Source organism: Macaca nemestrina, chromosome 2 (genome assembly GCF_043159975.1).
Source record: "Macaca nemestrina isolate mMacNem1 chromosome 2, mMacNem.hap1, whole genome shotgun sequence".
Classification (NCBI taxonomy): domain Eukaryota; kingdom Metazoa; phylum Chordata; class Mammalia; order Primates; family Cercopithecidae; genus Macaca; species Macaca nemestrina.
This window is the reverse complement of record NC_092126.1, coordinates 167454189-167465608: the sequence shown is the minus strand read 5'-3', so window position 1 is coordinate 167465608 and position 11420 is coordinate 167454189. Positions and strand designations below refer to the sequence as shown.

At 35.4% G+C, this 11420-nt stretch overlaps 1 protein-coding gene and 1 long non-coding RNA gene across 3 annotated transcripts in view; both read right to left on the bottom strand.

The window, feature by feature from the left end:
* Nucleotides 1–11420, bottom strand: part of LSAM (limbic system associated membrane protein) — a 656583-nt gene that overhangs the window by 517927 nt on the left and 127236 nt on the right. The gene's annotated exons all lie outside the window — the stretch shown is intronic.
* LOC139362057 (uncharacterized) overlaps nucleotides 1–11420 on the bottom strand; it is a 116492-nt gene that overhangs the window by 51876 nt on the left and 53196 nt on the right. Inside the window, exon 1 of the long non-coding RNA XR_011620345.1 lies at nucleotides 383–11420. This exon is cut by the window's right edge and continues 53196 nt beyond it. This is a non-coding gene — a long non-coding RNA (uncharacterized lncRNA). The remainder of the gene's footprint in view (nucleotides 1–382) is intronic.

The following is an 11420-nucleotide window of genomic DNA, read 5'->3' as shown; positions in this document are numbered from 1 at the left end:
CTGAAGGGAGTAGGAGAGATTTTTAATAATGGCCTAAAATTTATGCATTTCATTGGATTGAGTCACTGGAGGTATAACTGGGCCCCATTCCTCATGCATATATTCATAGTAAAATGTATTCCTGCCAAACCATGGGAAATTAAGGCTTCAGAAGGTGAATTTTAAAAGTTAGAACAAAAGTATAAAATTATGAGTTTAAAACTTATAAATATAATAATTTTTTCCTATAGATTGAGCAAGCAAGATATTTTCTTGACATAAACCTATCATGATAGAACTGGTAATCTGATCTGAATTGGTGGGCTTCCCTCCTCCTCCCCAGTGAAAGAGCAAACAAAAATGGTTGACTGCAGCTGTGTGGATGTGGTAAAAATTCACTCACATTTCCATCACCCAGAGCAGTTCTGCTGGTCAAGAAAAGGTACATACTCTAGCTCAGGTCCCTTTTTTTGTAACAGATACTGCTCAATGGCTCCAAATATTAAATCAATACTCATTTACTGTAGAGACCATGGCAATCTGTCAAGAAGGAAGAAGGTGTTCTGAAATGAAGGCACTGATAATTGTGACCCAATAATGCAATAGAAAAGGTCCACTTGTTATGGTAATCACCAGTGGCATTCTAAATCATGTGTTCAGTTTATTTATTGCAGCACATTTTCAGAGAATGTTGCTTTCCAAATAAGCATGCCTGGTGTGGCTCTAGGCAAAATTGTATATAAGTAACTGTTTCCCCCCATGACTCACTGTTCCTCTGTAAATATGCTCATTTTACCTGTTTCTCTTTCTCATTCCTTCATCTTTCTAAGCCCATAAAATGTTGTTTTTCCAACAGTTATTTAAAACAGTAATCACCTCTAAAAACTCCACCCCCTACAACACAATTTATAGAAAGACCTCCATTCTGCTAACTTTCTAAAACAGGAAGAACGGCACATCAATGATTAATGTATTGTCTGACACATAGGAGGTAGTTCATAACTTTTTGTAGGCTGTTGAATAAATACCTTTAACTAAAAATATGAGTAGTATTTGATTTAGTCCAGATGGCTATGATGTTTTATTGTGTGTTTGCTTTAGTAAAACATAATAGTCATTCAAACTTACAGATCTGTTTTCTTTGAAAACCATTCTCCTATAATGGCATTTGTGCATGGAACACAGTAGAAGACAAATAACATGATGTGGAATCAAAAGAATATTGGGATGGATGGATGGTTGGATGGACAGCTGAGATCACTCAAGGTGAAAGCTGACATTTTAGTAGCACTGATCTCCCAATGTTTCCATTAGGATATATAAAATGGGCAGGACTAGCCTATAAGTTAGTCACATACATTATTGTCAGCCTATAAAATAAATATATCCCTTTTCAAAATCAGAGAATCTACAATTTTAAACTACTTTGGCATTTGCCATCAGTGATTGAGTTCTAAGTTACACATATCCTAAGTGGTTTTGTTTTTATTTTTATTTTTTGAACTATGAAATTAATGTGCACCCATGAACACCATAAAATGAAATAGCAAGAGAGGGCTTCTCAATCTCAGGCAAAGGCCTGGCTTCATCTGCAAAGAGGGTAAATAGTAACTGAAATGTCAAGTTGTCTCTGGCTTACATTAAGCAAACGACAGAAGTCTTACTTCCTATAGAAGATATTTGGGAGAAACAAAGATTTTTTTTAGAAAATTGCCATACATCATTAGAGTTTAGACGTGAAACTAAAGATGCACACTATTTTGCTTACTTCAGATTATAAACATTGAAGAAGTAGACTTCTTCAATGAAACGACTGACTAACCTGGTGCCAAATATTTGAGTGTGTGGCTATGAATACAGAAATGTTGGCATGTAGGCGTGACATAAGTAATCTCAAATAATTTTTTTCTTTTCTGTTTTGGTTTGAAATTCAGTGTCTAGTATCTCTGAGATGAAAACAAATAAAGCTAGAGAAAAATGCTATTTTGACTCTCCTTGAATTTGAAGAGCACTGAGTTATTCCACAGCGGTAAAAACTATGTCAACAGATATTCAGCAACATCTCAGTGATTTAGGGCATCTTCATGATCTGAACATGGCCCAGAGTAAGTGCTTGTGAAGTGTACAGAGAGGTTAATCAAAAATGTTACAGTCACTAACCCCGCGAGCAAATAATCAGTACGTGTAGATTGGCATGGGCACCTCGGAGCACAACAGATTTAACAACTGGGTGCGCAGAACAATCTTTTACATGGTGTGTGATATTTGGGTTGTTATCCCTTATATCATCGTGAAAAGCAAGTGTGAACTGATGGAAGTGTTAAAGCAGCCAAAAGAACTTAAGGAACAGAATCACTTAAATAACATGGCTGGTGTAATGCCTATGGAAGAGTGTGATAAGGGGTCAGAGTAGACATAAAACCTCCCAAGAATCATCCTGAAGAGGTAATAAATGATTTTTACATTACTGAATGTGACATGGTTAATGGTATGTATATTTTCTCATTGGCTGTGCTAACTCAACTTGGTGTGCTTACTTGGTAACATGTTCTCTGCGATTCAACAAAGATATTTATCTATTGCTATGTGCCACATCTTGAGGATCAAGAAGTAAAATCGTGTGCCCTCAAGGAGTGAAGAGTCAATTAGAGGGAAAGTAGACATGGAAAAGATTTAATCCAATATACGTATAATCATAAAAAATGAATAAGATGCAGGAATATTATATAGAGAGGAGGAAATATGTAAAGATGTTGGTCTTGGGGTTGAAAGGGAAGTTCCTGAACAGTAGGCTTCCCTTAGTAGGTGAAAGTCAGAAAGAGATTCAGACATGAAGAAGAAGCTGTTTCGGACAAAGGAAGCTACAGGGAAAACCTTTTTGAAACAACCTGGTGGCTACGAGGAAACATGTGAGCCAGATCTGCTGAAGTTCAAAGTATGAAGGATGAATAAGGATAAGGGTGCGGAGACATGGGAGAGGAAACTGAGCAGGGAAGCATGGGTCAGGATGACACAAGTATTCATCCCAAATGAAGACAAAATAAAGGATTTCAAGCAGGTGCATGGAAAGTCAGATGTATATTTGACTTTCCAGGAAGAAAGATTTCTCTAGCAGCAGTCAGGGAAAATTAATTTTGGGGTATGGAGAACATCAAGAATGCTATCATAATAGCCCCGGTGCCTACTTATGTGAACTTAAACTAAGGCCATGGTGCTTACGGTATCTACAGTGAATACCCATGTGATACTGTAGTAGATTGAACAGAAATTTATGGCAGGATCTTATTGGTGGGGAAGACGGAGAATGGAAAGGTGGAAAGGAAAGAGAAGAGTTACTTTTCTGTTTCTGAATGATTTCCTCATGGAAGAAAAGGAGAAAAGTCAGAAGCTGAGTTATAGAATCCAGAATGAAAAGGGAGATAAGTCAAAATACACTACTAAAGGTGTTTTTAAGACTTCCAGATGGTACCAGATATCTAGTGCTAATTATAGTAAATTTGTCTTTTAAAGAAAGATCAAGAACAGGCAGCCTCCTTGTTTGAGTGCATAGCTCCAATATCCTTCCCTATTCCCAAAGAAATACAAATGAGAATGTGCCTTACACATAATTCTACTATAGTTCCCTCATAATATGTCCTACTTACAGTTTACTGTATTTATTGCAACAGCAGGTAGGTTTCATTTTAAGATCAGCTCATTTACACAATTAGGTCAATAAAAGGGAATGGAAATGAGCAAGAGGACAGCCATAAACCTGGTACAGTTCTGAAATCTAGGATTAAAATTTTGTATGGTTTATTCTATCCCAACTTACTTCATCTTGAATAAAGAGGCCCAGGAAAACCCAGATTCTGAGGCAAGATGCCCTTGAACCAAATAGACTCTGACTAAAACAAAAATGACCACCTCTAGTCTCGTTTTCCATTTCTACTGTAATCCTTCATTTCCTTCAAATACTTTAAAATAAAGTATGCGCAAGCTCTCACACACACACAAAAAAATACAGAGAGAAAATAAATAACATTGATATGAAAGTGCAAACATCAAAACACAAAAAAATTTTCTTAATTCTACAAAAACTATATGATTTGTATTAATCATAATTCTATATCCATTTCCAAATTGCACTCATAAAATTTTGTAATAGTATGTTGAAAAACAGAATTATTTAAACCAGAGAAGATAATAGAAAAAAAAGGACTTTCCAAGAGAAACCTATATTAGAATAGATTGAAGTGTGACACAAACACGAAGCTTCTCTCATTCCCCAGTTTGAGATACTCTGAACTTCTTTAGAATAATATTTTACCTCTGCCTCTCATAATGACATTATTTCAGTGCTTTTTTATTTTACTATATATTCACTTTTTCTTCAGTTGTTTTTTTGAATTTGTACACTGTGCCCAGTACATTTCTAAGCTTCAATGTGACGCTGATATCTCCTATAGCATAAAGTTAATGTTTATTCAACAAATATTCATGAAAGGCTATCACGTACCAGGAATTGTGCTAGACCTTAAAGAAACAATGGTATATGAAAGTAGGTACAATCTTTGTCCTCAAATATGTTGAAGTTTGGGGTGAGATGGGAGAGTGAAGGAATTATTTTTAAATAGAAGGTAGCACATCCTCCATCTTCCCATTGTAATAGGAAGTGGAGGATGAAGGGGTGAATAAAAGTGTAGTCAGATTAGAACGTTTAGAGTCAGGCAGTAGACAATATTCCTGTATGCAAAATTCTACAAGGAATAGTCATTTACTGAGAGAGCTGAGAGAGCAGATCAGAATATTTTATTCATGTCTGTATTCTTGGCAACATGTAATACGATTCTTAGCGCATACCTAGTGCTTCTGAAATTTTGATCATATAGGTGGCTTTTAATGGGAATGAAGGAGTAAAGAATTGAATGAAGGATTCTTACACTTGTACTTAGAGGGCCTGATGCTGGTAAAAAGTTAATGAAGGGTTCAGAAAATGTTAGTTCTTCAATCTGAGAGCCATCTCATCCCTGGGCTTAGTGGAATAAATGTCCACAAGATTTTGCTGTCCAGATTCCACAGCTGCAGGGAAAAGAGATGAGTTGGAAAAGAGAACCATAAAACAAAAGTCATACTATACAATAATAGAATCACTGTTTTCTGCATGTCTCTTGTTCTATTTTCTGAAAGCAGGCACATTTTGAGTGAAAACAGGTTTTATGTCCCAGCAATAAAGGGGTATAACTATAAAAATATATGTCATATCAGCAGGCATGTCTCTAAATAGAATGTTTAACCAAGTTTCCCAAGAGGTGTCTGAGGCCCTTTAAATTATAGTGTATATGAGCTTCCCTGCAGGGCAGCCTTTGAACTACAACTCATTGTCAATCTAAAGTAAAAGTGGGAAATGAACCTTCGGAAATGAAGGGTATGTGTTCTTTGCTCAGCATTTCCAGGTTTGTCCCTTAAAATGGATGCCATCACTAAGCAAGAAAAGAGATATATAATTGGTATGGGTCAAGTGAAGCTTAATAATTTAAATTGCATTTATTTAGAGAAAAACATTTCACATTTTAACCTAAACCTTAGCATTCTCTTTGCCAAATTTGACTTAGGGCAAAGTAATCAAAAGCTGCCAGCAGTCACTTAAATGGACAGAACACTATAATAAGTAATTTAGAAGAGCAGATAATCCAAAGTTCACCTCTATTTGAGTTTGCAGTAACATTTTCAGTTGATTTACTTTTAAAATTATTTTTAGGTTAATATTAAAACTAATTTGCAATACTTTAAAATACACTAACTGGGTACCAGAGGCCTAGAAATATTCAAGACTTCAAATGGAGCCAGCTTGGGTTGTTCAACATGCTGGGGATAATTCCCAAAGCAAATAATCCAAAATAGAGTGCATTTAGTATGTGTTTTCGCTTTCTCTGACCGCTCTTGTTCTTGGTGATAGTACAAAAGGAAATCTCATGGTGCTTTCTCCTTTAGATTGGGCCTGTTAAGAAAGTCCTGATTCACAAAAATAGTCATGCACTATTATTCAAAATAGTAAAAGATTGGAGACAACTTAATGTCCAACAATAAAGGACTAGTTAAACAAATTATAATGCATCAATAAGATAGGTTTCTGTACTATTAAAATAGCATTTATAGAGAATTTTAATGACTTGAGAAACAGCTTATGAGATACCATAAAAAGAAAAAAAATTTTCACGTTATAAAATTGACTATACAGCATTATAACCACTATGTGGTTACGAGCAAAATTGCTGGAATCTAGCTGTGTACCTTTGAATTCTGCTTCTGTCAGTTATTAGATATTTGACCTAGACTAAACTACTTAACCTTTCTGAGCCTCAATTTCCCTATTTATAAAATGCACATCATGATAATCTCTATCTCATAGTGTTGTTATGAGAATAAAGAGATGTTTAAGGCATTCATAAAATGCCTGGAACCAAATAAGCACAATAAATGGTACTATTTTTATTTGTTTTAAATCAACAGAAACTTGCTCACGCTGTTTCTTCAACCTAAAAACCTTTCCCCCTACCATCTTTTAAAATATACCTATTAGATCCTACTTTCCCTTTAAGATCCATCTTACATGTCATCTATATGAAGTATGAAGCTTTTGCTCAGGACAAGCTCCCTCTAGACAAAATTAATCACCCCTTCCTTTTTTGTTGTCAGAGCACTTTACAATAAACCCTTTCTCAGCATCTATGCCATAAGATGTAAATCAACATGTATCTCTTTCCCCGAAGGAATGTGGAGTCCTCAAAATTAGAGGGCATGTCTTGATCTTCTCTGTATCATCACAGCCCAACAAGTGTGGCAGACAATAATTGCTCAGTCTACATTGGATTAATGAATGAATGAATGCAAGATAAATTCTGTGAATGAAGCAGGCAGAGAGGAAAGATGAGACAGCAGCTTCTTTCCCTGTGACTTCCAAAGGTTCAGGTCTACTTCTTGACCTGGAGGAACAATATTTCCAGTCTATATTTCATGACTCCAAATTCTCAGATTTCTATTTTTCTATTTGCTTTCTATTGTCACCTTTCCTAAAACATAATACATGTCCTAACAACTGAAACAGAGTGGAATAACAGAATAAAACATGAACTTAGGGGTCAAAAGTCCAGGTTCTATTGCTGACATTGCCACTATGACCTTGAATAACTTCTGAACATGTAAAATGGGCATGATAATATACTATTTCAAAGGGTTATTTTAAGTATCAAAGAATGCATGTGACAGCATTTCAGAAAAGCAGCACACAAATGTAAGATATCATCATTAGTTATTTTGCTGGTAAAGCTTTGCTTATTTGAAAGTCACATTTGGTAACATACATTTTACAAATTTACAGTAGCCTTTAATTCTTTGACAAGATTAAGGACAACTTTTCAATATTTCCCTTTGCCCCATTGTACAGAAAGGTAGTTGGAAAGATGGAGAGATTTAAAATTGTTAAATAGAGTTCCTATGGAACACAATAAAATGGGAATGTGATTCACATCAATATTTAAATATACAAACTATTCTTTCTTCTATTAAGAAAGCATCAATTAGCAATTACATTAAAATGCCCACATACTTCCTATTTTGTTGACAGCATCCTTTTTCCCATTTCATAGACATGTTGAGGCACAGCTAGGTCTAAGTATATCATCGCAGATTACCAAGTAAGTATAATCTGGTAAAGTAATTGAGAATTACTTTCTAACCTAGAGCTGCACAATAGAACTTTCTGTGACAATAAAAATGTTTGATAATCTGCACTGTTTCATATCATAACCGTGAGCTATGTATGACTTTATAGCACTTGAATTGTGATTAGTGAGACTGAAGAGCTTAATTTTTAATTTAGTTTAATTTAAATCAATTTAAATTTAAATAGCTACATTTGGCTAGTGGCTACTTACTATATGAGGAAGTGACTTTCTAACCAGTCCCTGTATTCAAGAGGGTGACCCCCCTCCTTTTCACATGCAATCTAAATACAAACTTTGTATATGTTTCTTAGCCAAATTGATGCTTTAAAAAGAACAAGAGTTTATTACTTTATGATGTGAAAGACAACTCCCATACAAACTCTTGGGCATGGCCAATGTCTTTTCTCCATGGGAAGAACATTATGATTAGAGGTTGATTTAGGGGGCCTAGAATCAGAATAAGGAAGGTGATTGGATGATGGAAATGTTTAATGACATCTGGTTACAATAGCTGGCCAAAGACATGGACTAGTGCTATTGCTAGAATACTTAGTCTGCCAGCCAAGGCTTTCCTTTGATATTGTTTTTGCAAGCACTGCTGCCCTTGTTTTTGTGACTCTTCTTTCCATGGTCAACCTTTTTTGATTGGCACATCCTTCCTTCTCTATTTCTCAAAGCTCACACTTGATCTGCACTGGCAGAGAGAAAGGTTTTGTCTCATCTCTTTGGATTTGATTCCCCATAACTCTCAGTCCAACACACATTTCCCCTTTTATCAACTAGAGAAATGCTAGGAAGGCACAAAAGAGAAAGAATATTTATTTTAACCCTTCTGATAAGGAAGGAACTCAACCTATCTGGAAACAGACGTTCCTTCTTTTCCTTCAGACATACTGTCAAGAGCATCTTAAGGTCAGACTGTAAATCATGTAAAATATCTTTATCTTTTCAAGGCAGTTTTTTGCTCATATTATAATCAAGGACAAGAGAAGTCACACAACTCTGGCAATCCAAGTCCTTGCAGCAGCAGGTGAGAGTGAAACTTTTAGCTACTAAAACTGCTCTTGGAAAACTAAGTCAGGTTCTGGAAGGTGTCGATTCTCAGTCAAGATGAGATCCTTGGCTTCCCAATTTGGTGTATGAGTGATTTTGATATTCATTAAAATGACAGACTGACAGAGTGAGGCACAGGCAACCTTTACCCACTCACCAGCTGTCCAGTCCTGAAATGCTCTGGACTATTTTGATCCTCTAGGCTTTCTGTATATATAGCTATTCAGATGCAGACCTTAAATCTGCCCAGAAATATTCTCAATTATTCCGGAGCTGGCCTTTGAAGTTGTGATTCTATATTTACTAAATGATGAGTAAGTTTCCCAATGAAAGAAAAATTTCTCAAGGCAATTGAGTTCCTAATAAATGATGTCTAAAGATCGTAATGTCATAACTTTACACAAAATTGAGGTCACTAAGTTCAATTTCCTCTTTACATACATGGAAAAATTTGGATCCAGAAAAGTTAACTGACTTGACCAAGAACATACAAATGTATCTAAACAAAATATTGATAGTTATAACTTAAAATGGTGATGATGGTGAGGATGATGATGTTGATGATGATAAGTTTTTTTTTTTTTTTAAATCATGGATATTAATAGTTCATGGATAACTAGATTACTAGACTGGGTTACCTGAAAGATCATACTATGCAGTTTTATAGAGAAGTTTGTCAATCTAAGGACACACTGAAATAACAAGATCTATTTAAATTGGCAAGGGTTGAGGATCATCACTTACAGAATTAGTAGGTACTAGTCTAAAGCACGGAGGATCATTTGTAGAAATCATTATGTAATTTCTAAGATCTGGATAACCCTGAAAACCATAAAAATAACCTCAAACAACCATTCTCAATTCCCATTCCTTCTCGGTGGAACTACTTCATCCTTTCTTATATTACTTTCAGTATTAAAGACAGTAGTTTCAATATAGTTCTCAAAAGTGGCTGGGCATTGAAATTAGTAGATAATTTCACTTTTTTTTTCTTTTAAATTTCCAAATTCCTTAGTTTCATCCAAGAGTTTCTTGGTGGCAGTCTGGGAATCTATGTTTTTAATAAATTCTCCCAAGCGATTCTGATGAAGCATTTGAAAATACCATTTATACAGAATTGGAGTTATTTATACTTCTGGTTTTTCAACTACTATATTTTAAAGGCAGGAACAAGGCTCAATTTTATTCCTTTGTGTATCTGTGTTTGAGCTCCATCCTCGTTCTTTACAAGGTGACCTGTACAAAGGTTTAGAACCACACAACCAGACACATCTCAGCTTGGATTCTAGCCCTGCCACTACAAGCTGGAGCAAATTATAAAACTTTTGAGACCTAGTTCCTCATATAATTGTATATAACTTAAAGGTTTGTTGTACAATTTAAACAAGGTGATGCACCTTGAAGGCAGCCTAAAACACTATGAGACCAGTCATTGCAGTAGTACAGACAGTAGTATTAACAGTACCAGCAGTAGCAGTGGTAGTATTAGCAGTACTTGCTCAATAAATACCTTTTGATTTAACTAAGAAAGAAACTAAATCTGTTAAATAAGCCATTGGAATAATTTGAAGAAATAAAGCCCTGAGCAAAGATGAATGCATATATGAGGAGAAAATAGTGATGAGTCAATTTAATATTCATCTCTGGTGGAGTGGAAAGCCAAACAGAAAAGGGAAAAGCAATAAATACAATCCATTGATCAATAATGTTTTTGACTCAGTTCTATTTGGCATTCTTATCAAAAAGCTAGAAAAAGGTTGTATTGATCTGTGTAGCTAAAAATATTTTTCTTCACCCTAAATTCACATGTACTCCCACATTTTCCTCTCTTTATTTCACCCTCTACAAATAAACAACCAAATAATCCATCAGGGTTGATCACAAATGGTGTTTATACGGAGGCTGGCTGCAGATGGCAGGTGAATCAGACAAAAACATCTCCTTAGAAATGTTGGCTCAACAACCCTGACCATCTTTGGACTTCTCTTTCACCTCTCTAGAGGCTATGACATAACATATGAGCATTAATATTCTAAGATTCATTCTGAGCACATTTTACAGAGTCAGACACTGTGCAGCTATGAAGATAATGGCTAGTAGCATGCTCGCCTCCTTCCCTTTCCCTCTTTCCACTCTGAGTTATTTACTCTCCCCATCTTCATTGCATTTTTAAAAGAATCCATTTAATTTTTTCTTTTGTATTTTTTTTCTATCATCTATGTCTTTAACCTATTCACAATTCTTGCAGGCATTTCTTAGATATGCCAGAGCATGCAGGGCTTAGCAGGTATCTACATTCCCCTCAAGAAGGGGTGCGGGTCACTAGCCTCAAACCAATGCTACGGGATGTCTCTCGGGAAACTAAGGTCTACTGGAAAGTGAAAGAAGCCACAATAATACAGCAATAAAATAATAATTTTTTCATTCAAATGATCCAAAAAATCCAATATTTGCCTTTGCAAGCGTGTGTGTATGTGTGTTTCTGTGTGTGTGTCTTGATCTGTAGACACATATGTAACTCACAGAATGCATGCATTCCACTCATGACATTGCTCTCCAACAAAATTTTTATCTAAAATGTCATTCCTCATCTTATTTTTCAGTGATGGTCTTAGTCAATGTTAAGGACACCGTTGCACAAGTATAGATGCTAAGTTCTTTGGAACAAAAACATTCTGATGA